The following is a 12,538-nucleotide window of genomic DNA, read 5'->3' as shown; positions in this document are numbered from 1 at the left end:
TTTGGCCAAGTTTTAATAGGATTACAGTGAGGATACTGATTGTTGCCTTACTTGTTATTTACCAGCAAAGAAACAGTGTGGACAAAATCTAAGATTGCAACTCACATGCCACTTTATTAGCTTTACCTTACTAGTACTGGATTGGAACCCTTTCTGAAGGCACTATTTATATTTTAAGTATTAATGTAATATATTAATGTAAAATTATTCATGGCTAGATCAGATTAAAAAATATACACTCATAAGTCACTTTATTAGATACACTTTGCTAGAACTATATTCTGACCCATGGGTCATACCAGCCTTAATTTTCATAGCATAGATTAAACAAGGAAATTCAAGGAATGTTGTAAATATTCCTTGGAGATGTTGGTCCATATTGGTCCACATGTGATGGCATCACACATTTGCTGCTAATTTTCAGCTGGACATCTATTATGCAAATTTCCCATTTATGTTCAAGAAACCAGTTTGAGATTATCTGATTTTTGTGACACGGCATCTTATCCTGCTGGATACATTAATTAAAGATGGGTACACTGTGGTTACAAAGGGATGGACATGGTCAGCAATGACAGTCGTATAGGCTGCGGCATTAAAAGGAATCTCAACTGGTACTGAGGGGCCCAAAGTTCCACCACACCTTTACTTCACCATCAGCCTGAACATTGATACAGAGCAGGGTAGATCGATGTGTTAATGTTGTTTATGCCAATTTCTGACCCTACCATTCAAATGTTGCAGCAGAAATCAATACTTATCAAACCAGGCAACATTGTGCAACTTTGAGCCTCAGTTTTCAGTTCTTAGCTGACTGGTATGGCACCAACTGTGGTCTCCTGCGCACTGGATAGTTTCTCTTTTTTGGGATTCTCTATAAACCTTAGAGATGGTATGGGAAAAATCCAGCAGATCAGCAGCTTCTGAAATACTCTGAATCATCCATCTACAAGACAAACCATGTTCAAAGTCACTTTAATCACCTTTCTTCCCCATTCTGAATCTTGGTTTAAGCTTCAGCAAGCAGTCCCGGCCATGTCTACATTCCTAAATGCACTGAGTTGCTGCCTTGTGGTTGGTTGATTAGATGTTTACGCAAATAAGTGGCTGAACAGCTGCCCCTAACAAAGTGGGCAGTGAGTGTATATTTATTTGTATATGCAAAAACACAATCATACTGCCACTGGATTTACAGTATTAACAATGGAGTTTTCTGTATTGCTCTACAGTACTTGTAACACCAAGTTTAGCAGGGCTCCATGGGTATATCTTGTAAAGTCTTTCATGTTACTGCATCTCTGGTTCATCACATATAAAGTCCACTTATCAGATTTCACCAGGCATGCAGAGTCAGATAACTGCTAATTGTATGGCAGAGGCAGATTTCTGCAAGGTAGCCTACTGGAGTTTTAAAGCACTCCCTGTTTTGCAATCGCATGGTCGACAGCCAACAGTCTGACAAAAGCACTTGCAAATCCAAAAACACAGCATGCAGTGTAAAATATGCACCAGAGCCAGATTCCTCAGTTCATGACCAACAGCCTTCAAACTGCTAGCCACAATAAATCGCTATGAGTATGCCAAGTGTCTGTCAGATGCTATATTTTATTGAACAGTGATTAAAACAATGAACTCAACTAACATGGCTCAAACGTCAGTGTTAAACAGTTCTCATATAAGGTGTTTATGTCTCCTTATTTGTGTTAATGTGACACCTACTGGTGAAAGTGCTGTTAGAAAAGCTGCTGTTAAAAAGTGATGGCAAAGCTTACAATATTAAAACATGACGTTCTTATAAAAAAAAGAAAAACACTTTTAAAAGTGGACAGTAACGTTGTAAACATTACTCTGCACCAACAAAGAGCAGATTGATTGACATTTACATACTCACTCAGTGACTGATCTGCTTTACAGTCAGCGAAACTGCGGCCATCTAGGACAGGATATTTACAGAAACACTAGGGCTCTGTGTACAGCTTCAGGGCTGCACGAATACTCTGACTACAAACATAAACCACACAAACATCTACAGAAAAAAGTATGACCATCCATCAGCGAGGTCAGCAGGGCAATTACACTTTTATGTCAACAAAATGCTGGAAATCCTGCTGATGATGTGAACGCACTGACTGAGATAAGGATGTAAAAAAAAAAGGTGGTTTGCAGATCATCTCACTAAAGAGAATTAAAGAAGAGCCTCTTTCTCATCTATCGCATTGTGCACTGATCCAAAGGGTGGTCCAGAGGGCCTCATTTACAAACCTGCTTGTGTAGATAAAACAATGCTTATTCTCACCTGCAGCTGAATGTGATTCAGCTATTATCAGGAGGGATCCTTGAAAAACGAGGGGGTGGGGGGCGGATGCCAGGGTTTGAATGCTGAGTGAGGAGCTGCGGGGATCATTTACAGCCAGTTGCCATACATTCTCCCTCTCCCCCTCAGCACATCCCCTTTCCCTGTCCCCTGATAGGTCGATTAATCATTCTGTCACAGAGACAGTGACCCAATCTGCATGTAAGGTTGTGCAGAGGAAATGTGACGGAGCAGAGGGCTTCTGCAGCACTGCAGATAGGGCATCTAATAACAGTTAAAAAGGGAACATACGTAGGCAGTAAGACTACTAAACGTAAGGATTTACCCACTATGACTGCTCTGAAGAAGTGGCTTGGCTGAAATAAATAAATAAATAAAATCTGCACATTTATAGATAATGCAAATGAGTATTTATAAACCTACCTAGATTAGCATAAAGACTGGAAACAATTTAAATAGCACTTCTTTAAAAGTTTTGGTAGGTCAAAAAGTAATGCCTCTTTGATGCCAAATCAAAAGTAATGCCTGAGATGCTCAGCTTATGGCCCACAGGTAACGTTGGGATCACCAATTTTAGGTCCCAGCTATGTCAAGCCAAAGGATTTCCAACTAAAATGCAGTTGCTGCTCCTGGATGCAGTAAAAAAAAAAAAGCATACATATATATCCAAACCAGAGACCTGCTTGAAACTTAACTGTTCAATATTCATGTAACTTTTCAGACTACTAATTACTGGGTAAATTCAGAGGTTTTGCTGTAACACTGTTGGTGTTACACAAAACAGTATGATGAAACATGCTGAAAACCGCATCACCAATTCTCCAAGTACACCCCTTCTCTGTGCTGTGCTCTCTCTGACCATCACAAACAGTCTCCTCCAATGAAGCCAAGGGGCCAGAAAAGAAAGCTGCTGGAAATTTCAACATGACTAGCATGTTTTTTTTTTCTCCCTGTACAGATTAAAGAGTGGTGAAACTGCCCCGTCAGCACTGCAGGAGGCTGCGACTAGTGACAGTGTCTAACCGTTTAACACTGAATCTCTCTGCCATCGCCTGCCAGCGACACACCATCACATGGGCTTGGGCCAGAACTGGAAAGGCTCAGCTCTCACCTGGAGTGAAAAACAAATGGCAGCTGAGCAATCACGGTGATAGCTGTGTTAACGTGTCAGAGAGGAAATCACTGACTCATTCTTAGAGTCCAACATGGCTGGCATTATCATTTTAAACAAGCTTTTGCTTGTGGAATACTTTAAGATATAAGCTTAGGGAGGAAAACAATTTAACCTAACAAAGCTATGGTAAGTTGGAAAACAACAGTAATATGGGTGAAAGAGGGCACACCCACTCTAGCACTATACTGTAGCACAGGATACAGGCTGCACAGTTAGAATAAGCCTCTTTTCTTTCTGTTCCTCTTTAAGCAGTTCCAGCATTCGGGCACCAGCTGCCTTCTTGGAGGGAGCCAAGAGAAAAAAAGAAATAAGATTGGTGAACTTCAAAGCTTCCTCTCATTTTTCTAGTTATGTATGAGAGACTCTGAGAGTATTTCTTAGTGCGAGAGCCACTGGGAGCGGCTGCCTGAGGTTTGAACTTAATGAGCCTGCCTGAATGTTTTAGAGCCTGACAAAAAAAAAAAAAGAATCATCAGAGCATGCTCAGTGTCACATAGCCTCTTGAATACACTGCACTCTGAATATTGGGCATGTAAATACACAGATAGAGTACCTACAGTTCTGCATGAACACATAATGTGATCCCTCACATTCTACAGTGTACTTGTCTACTCGACTTCTTAGAATTGAATGATCATGTGACCATTTCAAATGCAAGCCATTGACTGACTTTGACCATTGTAACACCAGATACTTGGGGGAAAATAGACCTAGTTTAAATCCCAGTATGTTATTCAGAACAAGGCGGAAGAATAAATAATGAATTAACAATTAACAATTCTCTTTGTGCATGATGTAAAAATTGTGTTGTATTTGTAATTTGTTTTCAAAGCAGGATCAAAACTCCTGGCTTTCAAAAACACTGCAAAAATAATACCCTAGCTATTTTTAGTCTATTTGTTAAAGAGAATTTTAATTAAATGGGATTTAATAATAACTCTGCTGTGATAATGATAGGCTCGTGATAATGATATTGCAAGAGTCAGCATTAGGAATTAAGAAGCCCATTATAGGTTTCGTCCTTGGTACTGTCACCTCAGTGCTGCCTATGCTATATGTCCCATGAGAGACAGCAGAAAAAAAGAGCATCCTGCAGCACTTTATGAAATCCCCACCCCTCTCTCTATACTCCTCAGCACAACTGTCAGCCTCTTTTTGTGTCTGACTGCTCAGACTAAAAAGATAAAGAGTAGTGGAGCTTGTGTCTGTTTTGTTACATTGTGGACAGACCTGGGGTTTTTGTGTGTGTGTGTAGTGTGCTTTTTTTGGCTCCACTTGCCTGTTTCTCAGTATTTAGGGAGGTTATGAGAGATACCGGTGTAGCTAAAGGGGCAAGCACAGCATCTGTCAGCAGGGCAGCCTCCTGGACACTCTCCAGGAAAGAGGTACAACATCCACCAGGCAAGCTAAATGAGCCGTGATCAATGAGAATAATATACAGAGCCAAAGCTACACACCCCTTCCAAAAAATTTTACGTAACACTACCTGATTTGAAATCATTAATTTCATGAACTCAAGGTCCTGTGGCTAGATCCCGGGGCAGATAAGGGCCCAGGAACGGTCTGTATTTCTTTTACAAGGAATCGGCTTGGAGTAAAGTTGGGAACACATGCATCGGTAACATGCACACAGCACCTGCGTTATTGTATAAGGAACGAAAAAAGAAATGCTGAAGTTGGACGCTGCAGGTAAAAATCCTCCAATACGGCAGCAACCACCAGCCCGTAACTCTATTCCAGATTCCACAAAGGAAGTGTTCAAGCAGAGCTGAGAAGAGACTTTAAAATACATCCTTACCTAGCACTACCGTAATTCCGTAATCCTGTTCTCCACAACAGGCAAACCCATTCACCAAATAGGCACTTAGGATTAATGCTACAGTGCCTTAATAATGTCCCTCGACTGCTTTCCCATCAGCACCAGAAACTGCAGTCCTCTTCGCACTGTTTCCACTGCAGCAATACTTGTTCTCCTATACACACACACACGCTCTCTCAGTCATTCTAGCTGTGACTACCCCCACCTCTGTTTCTCTCAATCCCCTCCTCCTCTCCCTCTCTTCACTCTTTCTTTCACTGAATGGAACCCCCTCCCCTTCTTTCAGCTCTCCCTTCCCCTCGCTTTCTCTCCATCTTCAATCTCTCTCTCCGTTCCAGCACTCACTGCTCGGACAGCTGATTTGTGATGCTGCTCACAAGGTGCTGCATGCAGCAATCTGTGCCCCGATGCATAAGGGCAATCCAAAAGCAGCCAGATGCTCTACAGTTTGACCGGCATCCATATCCTTATTCCAAAAACCACTGCTGCTGAAGGACTCAATTGGTTTCGGATGTGTCCCTCAGCTAACAAGGCTGCAAGTGTTTGAAAAAAAAACGGGGAAATGAAAATATGCACAGAGGAAAAAAATGATATATTACAGAAGACACCGCTAGCCAATAATACGCAGACACTAAGATGCCTGCTTACCTCAGCAATAGTTTGCTGCTTTGGCTCTCTTTTCATTTATCTTATTTATGTTCTTTGACTAACACCCCTGCTACTGTCATAATAAAAGATTTATTCTAGATATTCATACCAAGCTAAGCCTTATATAAATATATAGATATATAACGTTAAAAAACCTTTCCACCCTGCTTTACATACCACAAGCTTTAAAGCTTCATAAATAGAATCTTTTCTGTATAATTCTTTGCATAAATATTGCATAAATATTGCTAAACCATCGAAATCCACAGCTTTTTCCCCTTACAGTGGGCGTTTTATTGGATTAATGAGAAGATGTAATGCACACTTTCACTTGACACCAATGGTCAACCAGACAGTTTGGAGCCCTCGGGGCACTGCTGTGTGTCACTGGGAATTATCATCCTCCCCTAAGTGAATCATCCACCTTATTGGCCTGCAATGAGCGCTGGAACCAAAAATCAATAAAGTCTCAATCACTAAAAAGGGAAGGGGTAGGGATAGAGGGGGAGGTGGGTTTTGGCAATTTCAAAACATACATCTGGAAGGGAGGATTGCAATTTGCTCCCTTTCTGTGACAATACCATTTCTCAGTGCTGGGTCCAGGCCGTAATAGATACTCGCTGTTTTTGAATTAGAAGTGATTTGGTAATTAAAGGGAAGGTAATGGTATTCCAATAAAGCTCACATAAAGAAAAATGAGTAGAGGGCTCTGTACATCTTTGTCCACCCATATATCCTCACCTTCTCCTGCTGAGCGAGGATAATTTTTTATATATTTCTTTTTTATCCCATCACTGAATACACCAGTGGCAACAGGGCTTCAGTATCTTGCCCACAGACACTTCAGCAAGCAGTGTAGGAGCTGGGGATCAAACCACTGACCTTCCAATTGATGGACAACCTGCTCTATCTCCTGAGCCACAGCCACCCCTTTAATAGCCTCACAGCAACAGGGTTTGATCCCAAAGTGCCAGGTGGGGCATTTCTTTGAGGAATTTGCATGTCCAGCCTGCACTTTCATGGTTTCCTATCAGCTTCTTTTCAAATTCTAGGTGTGAATGGCCGCAAGTCTCTCTGCTTTAGGCCTGGCAGACCTTTTGCCTTACGACAGGTGGGATGGGAGAGTTGGATGGATGAATGGGTGGATATTTAAAAACAGCTAGCAAATGAACAATTTGAGTTTTATTTTTAAAGGCTAATTTACTAAACAGCTGATTTTATGGTTTATAGCAAACTCAAAAAATAGTTGGTTTTTTTTGCATCTTTGTTCAGCTGTAGACTGATACACATTTGGTATTAGTGAGTTGTTAGAGCAGCAGGAGGGTAATTAAGGAATTGATTCAAAATGACTACAGTGCTCAATCATCAATCCAAGAGTGTGACTCACTAATATGTATGCGTGTGTTTATGTCTGTGTCTGTGTGTGTTTAATTAATAAGGAAGTGAAAGCTGAGGAATAAGCTGTACCAGACCTTGGCTACACAAAGCACTTGCTATCGTGATCTTTTTATTGTTGGTTTTGGCTTTATCGGTGTCTTCTGGTCTTCTGTCAACAACAACAACAAAAAACATTAAATACCTTCTTAAAAATCACAGAGACATAATCCCTCCATCTAGTTTTGCATAGGGTGAAAGTAAAATGACAGCCTTCCTTTACAATACACACAGACCAGCTCTGTAAATTAACAAATGTGACAATATCCTGCCATCTTCGTTGATCTATCTAAATCTAGTCAGCCATCTTTTTCACATTATAAGAGATATTTCATAGCCTAGTGCCCTAGTCTGAATCAGTATCTGAAGAGTGCAAACTGGGTTCACCCGTAGTAAGCAACACTGGCTTCTCTTCATTGAAATGTGAAACACAGAAGGGTTTTTAGTGGCAAATGAATCAACGCTCTCATCATAATTTGTTTGCTCCCGACTATTGCTGCAGCAGCAGATTCTCAATACAATAATAATCTAGTAATCATCTGCATAATTTCATTGAGTAATAAGTATTAAAAAACTCTAACAGACCTTACTTTGAACTAAACAGGCCAAGTCTCCAGAGAGATTCAGTGCAACTTAGAATCCATATTTAATAAGGACTGCGTGTTGTGAAGACTAACTGCACAGAGCTCACAGTCATGTATTAGGAGCTGCTCAGTCAATAACTATAGGCAGCCATTAAAATGGACTACCCTGCCTTCTCTACAAAATCACATGTAGCGCCATGTGCTTTTCTGTGCAATATTAAACTCATGTAGCTCCAACAATGTGACTACATTCAGGAGGAAACCAGAATCTTGCAGTGACTCCACCACAAACATTCACAAGAATCCAAGTGAAAATAAAAAAATGAAACAAATAGAAAGTGTGAAAACAAATGCTAAAAGAAAAATGCTACAAAAGCTCCTAATATAACTAATAATTGTGTGTGCCACTGTCTCAAAATGATTACCAGCCTTTTTTCTGCAGCAGCTACGTCAATAGCAGCTTATCCAAAGTGAGCACATCATTACACCCTTGGCCAGGTCCAGTAGAATTTGTCTTTTTCATGTGGATTCCCTATTTGTACGTGTATTTACTGGATTAGGAGTGTATTTCTGTGTGTGCTTTTGTGTATTGCTTTTCTCTTTAAGTACTAAAATAGAACATCGAAAGGGAAGGGGAAAATAGAAAGCACATAAGGAGAAAGAAACCACGAAGCTTATTTTCTGTGTATGTGAGTAGAAAAAGGAAACATTTCCAGGTAACAATTATAGGTCCTGATACTGTGCTGTATCAGGACAATTTGCTGTATACAGCAAATGTGCACAAACACATGACATCACCTCATATTTATTTTATTAAGCGTAATCTTTAGAGTTATGCATGTAGTGGCTTTAAACATAAAGCGGTTCAGTGTTGTCGCTGTTGCCCCGTCTCCAAATCGTTTTACTGACTGCTGCCTTCATGTTCTTGTGGTAAATATTTCATGCTGTGGCTAGCAGCCAAGGATTTAAACTGGGGGTTCTGTATCTTTGCTGACATGTGCTGCAGATGTGAGATGAGAGCAACAATGCAACACTTTGTGTTTCATTGTGTTCGCTCATTTTAGATCTGACAGAGTGAGGGAAACCTCACTGCTAAAGCCATATGGATATATGTGTGCTTCCACACTGCGGTTAAGAAGAAGCGAGTGAAATGATCAAAGATTAAAGGGGTACTGTAAGAAGAAAAAACATAATTTAGTACAAAAGGACATGTTTTGACTTTTTTGTTTTTAATAAATGAGTCTTTAACAACTCCACAAGTGAGTACATATACTTATCTATTATTATTATAATGATTTGGCAGTTTTAAGTAAAACACAAACAATCTGAAAATCAAGCTGATCAAAGTTAATCTTCGCATATAGTCTCTTGATCCACTGTTAAAAAGCGATATAAGTTATAATGAATTTCATATCAACAACTGATCACAACTGACAGCTATTTCATTACTATTTCTCTTCACCTCTACAAAACAATATTTTATCCCATTTTTTTAGAGCTTACTGGTGTTTCATTTACATGTTGCACAGAACCACAATACTACAAAGAATCTTAACTTCTCACAGATTTACTACATGAACTTGAAGGTTATATCAGTTTACAAACCAGGTGATCAGCATTTAAATAATGACAACAATGTTTGTTATTCGCCTATGGTGCCACATTCAATCCTGAAGCTGATCCCCAGCTTTTACTAACTAATCGTGCTGCACATTCAAACACCTAATTGTGCGCCACTGGTCCCCGGGGTATGAAATCTCATTCAACAGATGAGCTGATCAATATTAATAACAATGAGGCTGATACAGGGCAGTGAGGGCTGAATAACGGCAGATGGACAGAGTCAGTATAAAGGCAGAAGCAAGTAAGCATCTTTCAAGGCGTGGCTGTTACCCGCTGGGGTTTATTAGCTGTCTGTAGCCCCTGCAAGGCTGGAGCTTCCATCACTCATGGAAATGATTCTGATTAATCAGCTGAGTGCTGGAGTGTGCAGGGTATACTGGAGACGGGCAAATCCTACAGTAAATCATATTTGCTCACAGTGGGCTGCGCCGTCATGCGAACCACGCCTTTCCCGCTCACTACACACTGCAGTGGGCTCCCTCCTCCCTGGCACATGCAAAGATTTTCTAAGAACAGATGGGAGAGCGGGGAAAGCCCGACTCACGTTTCATGCTGACATCTAGTGGAGTCCAAAACATGTGATCGCACAGGGCTAAAAATCGATTTACATATTTAACAATGCAGTGGTGATTTCATTCTTTTGGACTTGCTGTGTAGCTCAAACATTCTACCGAAAAAAATTTGGTGTGAGACAAACACAGCCATTCTTCAGAAAGACTTATTTTCTATCTCTCAAATAATGAAATTCAACAGGATTTTTTTTCGGGTCAACTACTGTTTCACCCCAAAGCTCTTCAGAATGTTATATTACCAGACAGTTTCAAAGAGCATCCAGCCATAGACAGCCTGCCGTGTAGGCCGTGCTTTCAGTGGACAGTAAGGGCACAGAGGCAAGCTGGATTTCTGAAATGACTAGGAGAATGAATGATACTTCTGAAAGTGGAGCTGCAGAGGATGGAATCATGTAACAATGTGCAGTGATCTGTCTCTGCTTAAAAAGAACGGTCACAGCAATGATTCTGGACCGCTCTGCTGAAGTGGAGAAGCTTCTCCTCCTCTCCCTCCCTTCTCTCTTTATCCCTCTGTGAACTTTCCAGCTCACAGAAATCTGTCAGACCCCCAACTAATGTAGTCAAATACATAGTATCCCTTTGCTTGTCTTATACTTACAGCCAAAAGCTTGAATCTTGAAAGGTATATCTGGAAGTAATCACAGTGAGAGTGTTGTCAGGTGTAAATCCTGTAAGAGAAAGAAAATGGCATTTTAAGCCTTGGAGTAAAAGAACAATCTATGAGGAAATGCTCTTGCTTAGTAGTTTAATGACAATTCAAGAGAAACTTGGCAAATTTCAGGTTGATGAAAAACTTTAATCGTCTCTTGGGTGATTTGAAAGCATTTCAAGATAATATATGACATTAAATCCCACTCGGTGAGCACATATTGCTAGTGGTATCCCTAAAGTGCACATTACAAAATCTTACTCCAGCAAATCATCATCATTTTGTGCCAGTAAATACCGATAGCTGCCTGCCTTTCTTTCACACAAGTTGATATATCCTGTTTTGATCCCCAAAATGGCAGAACGAATGAATTATCCCTGACAGCTATCCGTTGCACACTACTGCTCAGCAGTTATTGAATTAATTCATTTTCATTACCGTAATGGCACTGTAATGACCTAAGTCAACAGAGCTTTGATTTCACAACACAGAAATCGTTGCTTAGTTTGTCTCCAAACCTATGTGCCACAACATCTCCAAGGTGTTGTTTACTATGAAAAAGCATTTACCTTTAAGCATATCAAATCAGACTTCTTGTCAAGAACAAGACAGGTGTTCACCACGACTCTTAGAGCTAGGACAAATAAGAGATTTTAACACAGGCAACATGTCTCCCATTTGTGGAGTACATTGTTTGCTGAATTTTGTGAAGAATTCAGAATTCCAAAGGTGCTACAGCACCTTTGGTACCATCAGTGTCGAAAACAGGAAATGTCTGACATTTCCTTACTTTAACAATAGTCAGAGGCTACAGGTGTTGCTTGATAATTTGGGAATTTCACTTATTACTTTTCTGGCCAAGAGCAAGCTGACAAAATCAATAACAGTTTTAGCTCTTTACTCTCTCCACACCCAGAATTGGTTGACTTCGTATAAGCTGACAAAAACCTCCAAAAACATTTCTAAAGCTCACTGTTTATCACACTTAATTTTTTCTTCCTTTTTTTGTAAATCTGCACCAAAAAATGCAGATCAGATGCTAAGCTAAGCTTAGTATCTACGTACATTTGTATTTAGCATATAGACATGGAAGTCACATCAATTCACTTGTCAAACAAAGCCGAATAAATGTTCCACCATTACGATGCAGCTCTAAGATCATCTGTTCTTTAGTGATCTTGCAAATCAAACTTTGCTGACAAGAGCATTGATGAACTTCTACAATCAGTCAAATTCCATCTTTATGCTTAAACCTCAGAGGATATTTTATTTGGGGCCCAATTTCCTTCTTCTGTTTTGGCAAAACAATCAATTTCATGACTCAGTGGACTTAATTGCTTTATTGTAATTGTATCATGAAAGACATCCACAGGGAGAGATAACCAACTTCATTTTGTGCACTTCAGTGAAGGAGAACAATCCATACAATTTAAACCTGCTATCACTAAACCCAATTTTATTCTGTGAATTTCGTGTATGTTATACATTCATTTGACTTTTCTAAACAAGATCGCCACTGAGATCAATTCATTCTTTGGACCTGCTGAGACTAGAAAATCTAACACAGCTACAGTACTGAAAGAGATTTTTTTCTTATGCTGCTGTTTTATGGTGGGGTTTTTTTTCTTTTTTTAATGTGAACACACCCAAGGCAGATGTAGACAACAAGATGGCTGATGAAAAATATCAGGACTACACAAAGGAATAACTTCAAGGTACAT

The 12,538-nt window shown here is 40.0% G+C and overlaps 1 protein-coding gene across 11 annotated transcripts in view; it reads right to left on the bottom strand.

The window, feature by feature from the left end:
* LOC100700879 (synaptotagmin-2) overlaps positions 1–12,538 on the bottom strand; it is a 61,769-nt gene that overhangs the window by 23,193 nt on the left and 26,038 nt on the right. For 5 of the 11 annotated variants that reach the window (XM_019349893.2, XM_003438956.4, XM_005448585.3 and 2 more), the window contains one exon: positions 10,767–10,836. The exons of 4 other annotated variants lie outside the window; for them this stretch is intronic. The gene's annotated coding sequence lies outside the window, so the exon portion shown is untranslated. Of the gene's footprint in view, positions 1–5,286; positions 5,496–10,766; positions 10,837–12,538 lie in introns of those variants that run through there. 2 more of the 11 variants (XM_019349897.2, XM_005448581.4) reach the window with 2 other exon arrangements.

This window comes from Oreochromis niloticus, linkage group LG20 (assembly GCF_001858045.2).
Source record: "Oreochromis niloticus isolate F11D_XX linkage group LG20, O_niloticus_UMD_NMBU, whole genome shotgun sequence".
In the NCBI taxonomy this organism is placed as follows: domain Eukaryota; kingdom Metazoa; phylum Chordata; class Actinopteri; order Cichliformes; family Cichlidae; genus Oreochromis; species Oreochromis niloticus.
This window is presented reverse-complemented; position numbering and strand designations above follow the sequence as displayed.